This window comes from Gymnodraco acuticeps, unplaced genomic scaffold (assembly GCF_902827175.1).
Source record: "Gymnodraco acuticeps unplaced genomic scaffold, fGymAcu1.1, whole genome shotgun sequence".
NCBI lineage: Eukaryota > Metazoa > Chordata > Actinopteri > Perciformes > Bathydraconidae > Gymnodraco > Gymnodraco acuticeps.
The window spans coordinates 1,968,246-1,979,333 of NW_022992232.1; the positions used below are offsets into that span (position 1 = coordinate 1,968,246).

The 11,088-nt window shown below is 43.9% G+C and overlaps 1 long non-coding RNA gene across 1 annotated transcript; it reads left to right on the top strand.

The window, feature by feature from the left end:
* The first annotated feature begins 7,211 nt into the window (after positions 1 to 7,211).
* On the top strand, positions 7,212 to 9,080 carry LOC117539850. The gene is made up of 3 exons (XR_004568079.1): positions 7,212 to 7,301; positions 8,319 to 8,405; positions 8,747 to 9,080. It is a non-coding gene; the product is annotated as an uncharacterized LOC117539850 (long non-coding RNA).
* The last annotated feature ends 2,008 nt before the right edge of the window (positions 9,081 to 11,088 follow it).

Genomic DNA, 11,088 nt, shown 5'->3' on the forward strand with positions numbered 1-11,088 from the left:
TTTTTGCTAACAACATTTTATTATGGTGAGACAATTTCAGCTTAAAACAGCATGACATTTCTCACTCCACATCAATGTGGAGTAATACAACTATAACTAACTGACCCACTAAAGTCAGTAATGTCTTTTAAAAAGCCTCCTCAAACACATATTTATGAACTTGCTTTGATGTGATGTAATTATTAGGGTCTGAGACCTAGGTTGGCGAAGACCCTATTGAAATCGGTCGCGCAGCGACCGATAAACCTGCGAAAAACACCCAAAACAGGGAAAACGACCGGCAAAAGCACAGAAAAGGTTCGGAAATCATGACGGCTGATAAACCGATAAACCTGCAAAACCCACTAAAAACAGAGAAAACGAGGGGCAAAAGCCCATTAAAAGTGGCCTAAATCATGACAGTAGGTAGCCCATGCGACTACAGTGTTATGTAGTGCAATGTTAAGTAGCTTATTATTGAGATCGAACCGATTATTTGTTATTAGGGTCTGAGACCTAGGTCGGCGAAGACCCTTTTGAAATCGGTCGCACAGCGACCGATAAACCTGCGAAAAACACCCAAAACAGGGAAAACGTCCAAACGCCACCAGACTTCAGATGATGGCTAATGGTCCGGCCCTCAACACCTCAATATGACAATAGTGAGTTTTCCCCAAAAGCCCTCGCCGTTAAGCACGATATTGCTATAAGTCCTGTGTAAATGGTCAAAAACTGTTCAAACTGTACATGTGTGCTAACCGTCAAGCCCTCAACACATATACGTGTCCATTTTGAGATTTCGTCAAATGTCGTTGCTATGGTAACAAAATGGTCGCCGTGAAATACGGTTTTCTCATAACTCCAGTTAACTCCATGCTCCAAACGGCACAGAACTTCACAGGTTTCATAACGATGCAGCCCTCAAAACATCTAGGCGTATTATGGGGTGTCATCTAATTCCGTTGCCATGGCGACAGATCACTGGCCATCAAACACAATGTTTATGATACTGCTGTAAATAAATAAATATATTGTCCAATCGGCCTGAAACTTCCCACGTTTGCCAACGGCCGAGTCCCTCGAGACATCTGCCTGACTTCGACGTGCAGACAACAGCCTGCGGACCGATAAACCTGCGAACAACACCTAAAAACAGGGAAAACGACCGGCAAAAGCACAGAAAAGGTTCGGAAATCATGACGGCTGATAGGCCGCGCGAGCCCAGTCACGTGGGCCCACCTCAATGTTAAATAGCACATTATTGAGATCGGACCGATTATTTGTTATTATTATTATTTGAACACTTTGCGCGCACTTTTGACCCCCGCAACATATGTGAAAACTCACCAAATGTTGCACTCACGTCAGAAGTGTGGCAACTTGCGATTTGTAATTGGTTCCGGAACTTTGCGTAAAAAATTGCGTAGGCCACGCCCACTTCCGTTTTTAACGTAAACTCCCCCCACTTTAACTTTCACGTAAACGAACGAAACTCGCTACGCATATCTAGGGTGCGGAGACGAACCAAAAAGCCTCTTGGAGGGGTATAAAATAACGTACAGGAAGTCGGCCATTTTGAATTTCGTCCTCCGCGCAAAATCTATCTTCTCCTAGGGACTTTATCCGTACGGCTCGAAATTCGTCGGGTAGCTTCTCGAGACATGGGCAATTTAAAATTATTACGGAAGTTTTTTTCTTTCGCATGGCGTAGCCGTGATTTGGCGCCAAAGTTCGCGTTCGCTCGATGCTAGGCGATCCCTCGCCATGGAACACGATGATGTCATAACTCAAACTGACATACTCAGAACGCCACCAAACTTCACATGATGGTTAACACTACAGCCCTGAACAGCTCTAGGTCAAATCTGATGTTACTTTATTTGGCGTTATCATGGCGACGGTGTCGCTGTAATTCCAATGGACACGGTCCCATCGTCCCCCATTCTTCACTTTTATATCACCGGTCCATGCCTCAACAGCTCTACCTGAAATCTGAAATCTCACCGTATGCCGTTTCCATGGAAGCGTTTCACGTAGATCCCTCGCCAAAAAATACGATGTTGTTGTATATAAATCGTCCAAACAGCACCAGACTTCAGACTATCATTAATGGTCCGGCCCTCAACAGCTCTATGTCAATTAGGGGATGTCATCATATGCCGTTTCCATGCCAACGCATCCTTCGCCATGAAACACGGTGTTGTCCTAATTCAATGGAAAATCGTCCAAACGGCGACAGACTTCAGATGAGGGCTAATGGTCCGGCCCTCAACACCTCAATATGACAATAGTGAGTTTTCCCAAAAAGCTGTTGCCACGGCAAGGCATTCCTTGCTGTTAAGCACGATATTGCTATAAGTCCTGTGTAAATGGTCAAAAAAAATTCAAACTTCACATGTGTGCTAACCGTCAAGCCCTCGAGACATATATGTATCAGTTTTGAGATTTCTTCAAATGTCGTTGCTATGGTAACAAAATGGTCGCCGTGAAACATGGTTTTCTCATCATTCCAGTTGACATGCTCCAAACGGCACAAAACTTCACAGGTTTGATAACGATGCAGCCCTCAACACAACTAAGCATATTATGGGGTGTCATCAAATGCCGTTGCCATGGCGACAGATCACTCGCCATCAAACACAATGTTTATGATACTGCTGTAAAATATTTTGAGATTTGGTTAAGCAGGGTATACTTGTACCTGTACTTTTACTAGCCCTTTATTAGAGATGTGTCTGTTGTTTGTGTTTATTTTTAGTGTCAGGATGGAACCCTTGTCTTTTTCTCTGCAAACAGAATCTACCTACGGGTACAAATAAATAACCTGAACCTGAACCTGTAACTCCTAAATACATTGTCCGATCGGCCTGAAACTTCCCACGTTTGCCAACGGCCGAGTCCTCGAGACATCTGCCTGACGTCGACGTGCGGACAACAGCCTGCGGAGCGTCGAAGACCCGCTCAACGCTGCTTGCAGCTTTAATTTTAATTGTTATTATCCTTTTCATTGTTTCATCTGTCATTGTCATGTGTCTTCTGTCAACTATGTCTTTGGGACCCATGTCTTCATGTTTTACCTTCGTATGGTCTTGCTTTTGTTTGGCTTTCTGTTACATTGCCTTCTATTTTGCTTTTGTTTGGTCTGTCAAGGCAATAGCTGCTATAAAACAAAGCAATTATTTTTATTTTCATTACATCACTCTAGTTGATTGAGATTTTGTCTTTTGTTTCTTTTGATGTGTATGTCACTGGCCCTTTAGAATCTACTGCAGTAGGGTCATTGGCAATCTGCTTTAGGAACCCTGTAAAGATGCAGCAGCACTTAATGTCTAATGTCTTGAAAAAGAAAGTGTCATCCATAATGTGCACTTTACCAAGAATCCTCCAGTAGAACACACATGTCTTTGTCTTAGGAGGCTGTGTCTGTGTGTGTCTGTGTGTGTGCAAAAGGTTAAATCACCTGAGCCTTGGCGGCGCTGAGAAATTAGGTGAAGGACAAGCTGTGGATTGTAATTCATTGCTTGCCCTCACTTCACCATCACTTTGAACTAGCAGAAGAAGTTAAACCAGAAGAAAATAAGTTGCAGTAGCTTTCAGGAGCCAGTTCTTTCAGCCCTGGTGTCCGACTTAGAATTCACTGGGTGTTTCTCAATGTCGAGGACGCTTCCTTGGTAGGACATGTCTTCCGAGTCAGGTCCTTCAGAAGCGAGGCAAGAATCCTTCCAAGCCTCGGAAAACGGAGAATGGTGGAACAGGCTAACAGGTGTGCAGGTGTGCGTCATATGCGAGGCCCCGCCTTAAATGGAGCGCGATTTCCGCCAAATATTTGGGAAATTGGTCCGTGCCCAAAGCATTGTGGGAATTTTAAGACCACGGAGGATACAAATGTGCAGCCTCGACATTTCCCGCAACGAAGGACGCCGGCCTCGATATAATTTCAAGGATCCTGGACATTGGAACAGTCCTTAGGCGGGACTCAATGACGTAGCATCCTTGAAATAGTGGCTCTTCCTCGACATTGAAAAACACCCACTGTCAGTACCACTGGCATCGGGGCTCCGTGTGCAGTCAGCTGCTGCCGATCCAGTTGCGGCGCGTCAAACACACTGTGCTAGTGATTAGTGGAACAACGGCTGAGCCTGATGATTAAACAGAGTTAAGATTTTCAAAGGAATTTCCAGAACCAAGAGAGCAAAGAAGCAGTTTTTTAGCTTTATGATTAGATGAGGAGCGACTGTGTTTGAGTCTGTACGCTTTCAAAAAAAAGAAGGTAATTAAACGGCTTCACTGATTAATGTCAAACACAGCCAAGGTGATTTATGATGTTTCTCTTTTAAATGCCACAAACTTTGTTTATGTCTGACAAGCTGTGATGCGGGGAGAATATACTAAGAGTGAGGTGAGGTGAAATGAGCTGGATTATTCGATGACCGACAAATATGCAGGTCAGCTAGGTTAAAGAGTCCCTGCATGTGATCAACACTGATAAAAACGATTTTTTGTTTTGTTTAAATCCTACAAGAAATTAATAATAATTTTATTTTACTCACAAAGTAAATGTTAACTACAGTGTGTTGACCAGTGGCGAACCGTGTCTATCACAACTGGACCTTCTGTAGACACACACATCCCCCGCCGCCGCCCCCTCCCCGGCATTATAATGTCCGTCTTTTCATTGAATTGTCGTATTGAAAAGGGTACTCACAACAATTCCGCAACAACTTCATCTTCACCTGTTGCACTTGTCATTTCAAATTTTAAAAACAATAAAACGGCATGAATTGCTTCGTCGCATTCATCTAGATCCTCTGTCTCGAGCCAGTTAACTAGCGAGCCTTCTAGAGTACCCTGGAACCGAGGGAAACTCTGAAAGAATACGCCCATTGGCTACAAATCAATATATGATTGGTTGATCAAACTGTCAGTCCAAACGTACGCTCTCATTCAGTGCAACGGCCAGGGCATTCGATCAAGGATGTAGAATACCTTGGTTGAAGGACAATATCTGATTGGTTTCTTTCTTTTCTAACACAAAACCACTGAAATGCGTAGTGCATGGTCTGAGAAGGACAAACAAATCAACGTAACACTGTAATATTACAGATCAAGAACACAGATACGATTCTCATTTATTCATTTTATATACATTTTATTACATTTTATTTATATAATTAAATCGATGTTTTGTTTGTTTTATCTGAGTGTTCCAGGGTATTCTCTGAATACCTTGAAGACCCTGACGGTTCGCCACTGGTGTTGACTTACAACCTGTGAATAGCTAGTAAAATATACATGGATAATGTGAGTAAAGGTGGGCGACGCCCCCGATGACCTCAGAGGAGTTTTCACCAGGTTTGCACACAGTACAGACATTTGAAAAAAACAGTTGAAGAGAAGAGAGCATGGACCCTCATTTAAAATGAATACTCGTGGATTTTGAATCATATAAGTATATTTATGTACATTATTAACCCTGTACCTCCCTGTTAGCTTGTCAGCTTAATGTGGATATCAAACGAACGTTAGCTATCGTCAGTCTTTCAGCTTAGCGTGCTAGCTAATTTAGCCTGCTTTCATGGACGAGGCATACACAATATGTAATACTTTGTGGTTTAGTAGTTGTTTCAAACTAGTCAACAGCTGGCGAAATTCACCGTTTTGAATAGAAAAATATGGCAGTGGGGCACTAGTAGTTCAGAAAAAAAAGTTTTACTGGTACATTTTCAAATGCTGCTCGGTAGTTAAGCAGTGTGGCGCCAAACTAAGTTTTCCTTTACTGTGGAAGTCAATTCACTCACATGCATCCGACTGTGTGTGATGCACATTTGTTCTTTTTTTTCATGTGTACACTGAAACAGATAGCGGCACCATGCTTCCTAAAAAAAAGGGTAGGCCTATGTCACATTCACTGCCATGGACGCTGCTCTGTGTAAACTGCCTGTGATGCGGCCTGTTTCTCTGCAGCCTAAAGAAGGAGAGGGGTGATTCAGGAAGACTACTGGGACAAGCAGGGCCGCCCCTTCCTACAGGCCAATCACGCAGGCTGCATGGGGCCCCGCCTTGCGCAGGGGGCCCCGCCCAGAGGGCCTCAGCTGTTGTGCGCAGTTCTCCGCTCAGTTCTCCGCGCACCCCCGGCTGACACGCGAGAGTGAGAGGTGACAAGGGGAGCACGTCTGTAACCCGACACCGTTGCAATGAATCGACATCTGACCAATCACGGCTTTGATACGGCCACTAGTGCAGGTGAAGAGATGTCGGTGAAAAGACAGTAGGCTTGTTTGAGACGCGTTGCGGCTGGCCTCGAAAGTAGACGAGAGTAGCTGATCGCAGCCGGGGGAGGTCTCAAAAAGCTCGCCTGAAGTCGGATAGCTCGGAGTCGGCTTCGTCTTCTTCATCTTCTTCTTCTTCTTCTTCTCTCGGTTTTTTGGCGGATTGCAAACAACTTTAAGGTGCATACCGCCACCTCCGGAGTCGGCTTGACTCGGTTTGCATTTATAAAGAATGCACACATGTGTTTAATCGTTAATGTCAGATATGTACTAAGTAAATACATTTGTTCCTGCTCAAGATTAGATTCAACTTTATTGTTATTGCCCATATTACAGGTACTGAGACAACGAAATGCAGTTTAGCTTCTAACCAGGAGTGCAACAAGCAGTAAAGTGAAAAGTAATGTACACAATAGACAGAATAAAATATAGAATGAATTGAATGATGAATAAACAGTGAGGGGTGTGAATACACTAGATATCAGCCTGTGAGCAGTATGAACAGTGTGTATGAATATGCTAAGATATATAAAGTATGAAAACGGTAAGCAGTGCAAGTATAGTATAAAATATATAGATATTAATGTCATGATGATAAACATTGTGGAACAATGATGAAAAATGGGAATGGATGTGGCGACGTAAAACTGACACAAAACAACAACAAACTTTTGCCGAGCCAATTGGAGAGTTTCAGCAGCAGCACGTGGTAAAAACCACCAATGAGCGCTCAGCTCGAGATACCAGCGAGTCGTTTCCCATAAAGCATTTCGCTTCCGCAGCCCGTGGAGAGGAACTGCGCCGCCTCGCCTCGCCTCGCTCTCAAGGCTGCGGGCGTCTTTGTCCCGCGAGATTTCAACGTCTCATGTAGGCGGGCCTCCAGAGCAAGTCGGACAAAATGACTAACCATCATGCAACGCACTAGCAAGACGTTGATCGCAACTGCGCAGGTCTGCGCAGGTCTCGCTTGTCTCAAACAAGCCTAGTTTCAGTCCGGCGCAAGCTAGAGGGAAAAAAAAACAAAACTTGAAGAAACTAGAGCATCACTCAAAGGTGGGTTATTGTATGAGTCAAATGTACAACTTGTGAATGTTGTATAAGTCAAATTGCCAATTGCCATATTAAAACATCAGCTGCAATTCACGACATGAAGAAGGCAGTCTCTGCATAGCATATAGGCTAATGGAGATGCAGTTATTTCCAGCATTCTTTATTTACCATTCATTCAAGTATGTGATGCCTTTTATCTGCTAATGTACAGGAGGAAGAGTGATACACTGTCTTTCTAGTTGGCTTACATAACAGTTAAAGTTTACAGCCTAAAAAATATGGAGCATTTTTCGCCCTTATATTTATTTGTATGTCAATTTGCACATTTCATGGTGATGCTCAGCCTCTCCCCTTAACTCCTAACAGTCATCATCATGTCAACCACAACACAGACAAATACTGTACTGATAGAAATATGTGTGTAGTTGTTGATATATTGCTGACAGAGTGAACTACATTTAAATACAGATTTAAGAAATATGAGTTTTTGAGCATGTCATAAGCATGTTTTGTCTTGACTATACAACTATATTATAATAAAATAATATAGTATTTATATTATTGAATTGATTATGATTATTATTAGTAGAAGTTGTTTATTTGTATTAATTATATTTTAATCTTTTTGAGGCTAGTATTTGGCAGGAAATGCAGACGTGTTCACCTGTAAACGCATACTGAACGACATACATGCACAACCATTTACCTCACTCCATAAAAAAGTGTTGATAATAATAATAAACAGGAATTATATTTGCAAAGTAGCCTACTTTGTTTCCAAAAAAAATTGTTTTCACTCCTGTCGGTTGGGGGGGGGCCTCATCTCACAATGTCGCTTGGGGCTCCAAGTTGGCCAGGGGCGGCCCTGGGGACAAGAGTCACTTTATTAGAAGTTTAACTGTTGGTGCCTCCTTCTGTAGCGCGTTCAATTGAAGTTAAGGAATAATCTTTGTCTCCAATATCTTTCTGTACTTACAGTTATGTGTCTTCGCTACAATCATTTACATCTCTGTTCAACAGCACTAAGTTGAAGTTAGACGGAAGCCGCCCTGCCGCCTGACGGAGCTTCTGGAAGAGTCTGTAGCGGAGCTGATTAAAGAGAACCAGGTAAATGTTCTGCTTGATTTGTGTTAAAATGTGTCTGCTGTTCTGTTTGTACATGAATATCTCTATTCTCTAAAGCAGGGGTAGCCAACACGGTGCCCGCAGGGGCAACGTGAGTCGCCCGCGGGGCATGTTCTAAAAATAACTCGCCAAGCAAATCCAAAATGTATAAAATACACAAAACAAAAAAGGAAATGTAATTAAAATAATCTACCCTATGCATAAACGAAACCTAAATCATAGCAAACGCTATCTACTTACAACAACTCTATATCTATCTAACACCCCTCCTCCCCCCACCCCACAATGAATATCTACCGATCACGTTCTTGCTTGATTTGCAGGACCAGCGTTGCAGTCGGGAAGAAAAGCAATGTGGCACCTCCCCGCTGATTTTCCTTCTGGCAGAATCTACACAACACATCAGCTCCATTGAACAGCCTATCATGCCAGCCTATATGCACATGAGGCGCAGAGTTTTACTCTGTGTGTTGCAACTTATATATGTATTGCACTTGACGCACAAACATGCATGGCGTAATTTCCACTGGGGACATGTCCCCCGCTCTTTTCTAAATCCTGTTTGTGTCCCCCCACTTTACAAATATGTTTTTTTATTTTTTTAACGCAAGCCGTCATCGCCACGGAGGAGCACACAGCCTCTGTGAGCAAGCGAGACAGAGGGAGAGAGAGAGAGAGCGAGCGAGAGAGCTAGGGAGGGAGGGAAGGAGGGAGAGAGAGAGCGAGAGAGCTAGGGAGAGCACACCTTAATCTTTTTAATATAGATAAAGTAAGAAATCATTCCAATGTGTACTATAGGACAGTAAAAAACAGTTTAAAAGGGAGTGATTAGTAAAATATGCATAAATAAAAAGAAAGAATGCTAACTATAGGTAACATAAGATAAGAATAAACCAGTTTAAATGATTTGTTATTGGTTGTGATCATAGTCTAAAGATTTTTGGATTATTGAAAAGTATACAGCTCCCTTTCATATGAGTGTTGAGAGCTGTATCCATACAGATGTAGCACCTCATTTCAGACTCCAGCTTACAGCTTCCTGCCTACGACCTGCCTAAGACCAGTATCGAGGAATGTTAAGCCCTCCCACTATTTTCCAAGAGGGCGTTGCCAGATTTTCAATTTCAGGTTTTAACCAGGAGATGGCGTTTTGTACGGATTTTCGCCGGGTAAATAACGTGACTAGGCCTGATAGTTTTCCATTGCCCAGAATGGAGGACTGTGTCGACAGGGTGGGGAGTGCGTCTTATGTAACCAAGCTGGATTTGCTGAAAGGATACTGGCAGGTGCCACTTACGGATCGCGCTAAACTAATTTCTGCGTTCGTGACACCTGACAGTTTCCTGCAATATACGGTAATGCCGTTTGGTATGCGCAACGCGCCTGCGACTTTCCAGAGGCTGGTGAATCGTGTGCTGTCAGGCGTAGCTAATTTTGAGGCCTACCTCGATGACCTCGTCATCTATTCTGACGATTGGGAGGGGCACATGGTTAGTTTGCGGGAAGTTTTTGACCGGCTTCGTCAGGCAAACTTGACCCTAAACCTGGCCAAGTGCGAGTTTGGCAGGGCGACCATCACCTATCTTGGCAAGGTAGTGGGGCGGGGGGAGGTCCGCCCTGTCCACTCCAAGGTGGAGGCGATACTTGGCTTTCCAGAGCCTGCTACATGTCGGGACCTCCGGTGTTTTCTGGGGATGACGGGGTATTATAGGGGTTTTTGCAGGAATTTCTCAGCGGTAGTTTCTCCCCTCACGGATCTCTTGAGCCCGAAGATCCCATTTCAGTGGACGCCTAGGTGCACTTTTGCGTTTCAGCAATTAAAGTCCATCCTGGTCAGTGCTCCTGTCCTCGCAGCGCCTGTGTTCACAAAGCCTTTCAAGTTGGCTGTGGATGCTAGTGAGCTGGGCGCAGGCGCGGTGCTTCTGCAGGACGATGACAGGGGTATAGAACATCCGGTGTCGTATTTTTCTAAAAAGTTTAATATACACCAGCGGCGCTACTCGACAATTGAAAAGGAGGCATTGGCCTTGATTTTGGCTCTCTCCCATTTCGAGGTGTATGTCGGTTCATCCCAGGTACCGATTAAAATATACACCGACCACAACCCGTTGGTCTTTATAGGCAGGATGCGGAATTCGAACCAGCGGCTAATGCGCTGGAGCCTTTTCCTGCAGGCCTTTGATGTTGACGTGGTTCACGTCAAGGGCAAGGACAATGTGTTGGCTGACGCGCTATCACGGCTGTAGTCAGGGGACGGGGTGCTATTTATCCATGGGGTGGTGTGGGGGTTATGACCGTCCATACCGGTGCTGTTAGTACTATTTGTTATTGTGCTGACAGTATTATTGTTTCTTGTTTCCTTCTTCTGTTTATGTTCATTCCCCCATTTCGCCTTGGGGTTATGGACATAAAGTTGGGTGTGGGGGTGTTATGTGTTTGTGTCCTGATCAGGCACTCCTAGTGTGATGTGTCATGTCTAGCTGTAGTTTCCTGTTATGGTTTTGTAGTCCTTATCGTTTCCCCTCCAGGTGTACCCATTTGTAATTAACCCAGGTGTGTCTTGTCTCGTCATTACCTCATGTATAAGTATTCTGCCTTCCCCTTTGTCTGGTGCTGATCCTGTCTGTGCAGTATGTGTTCTTGTCTGTCATTACTTTATATTTCC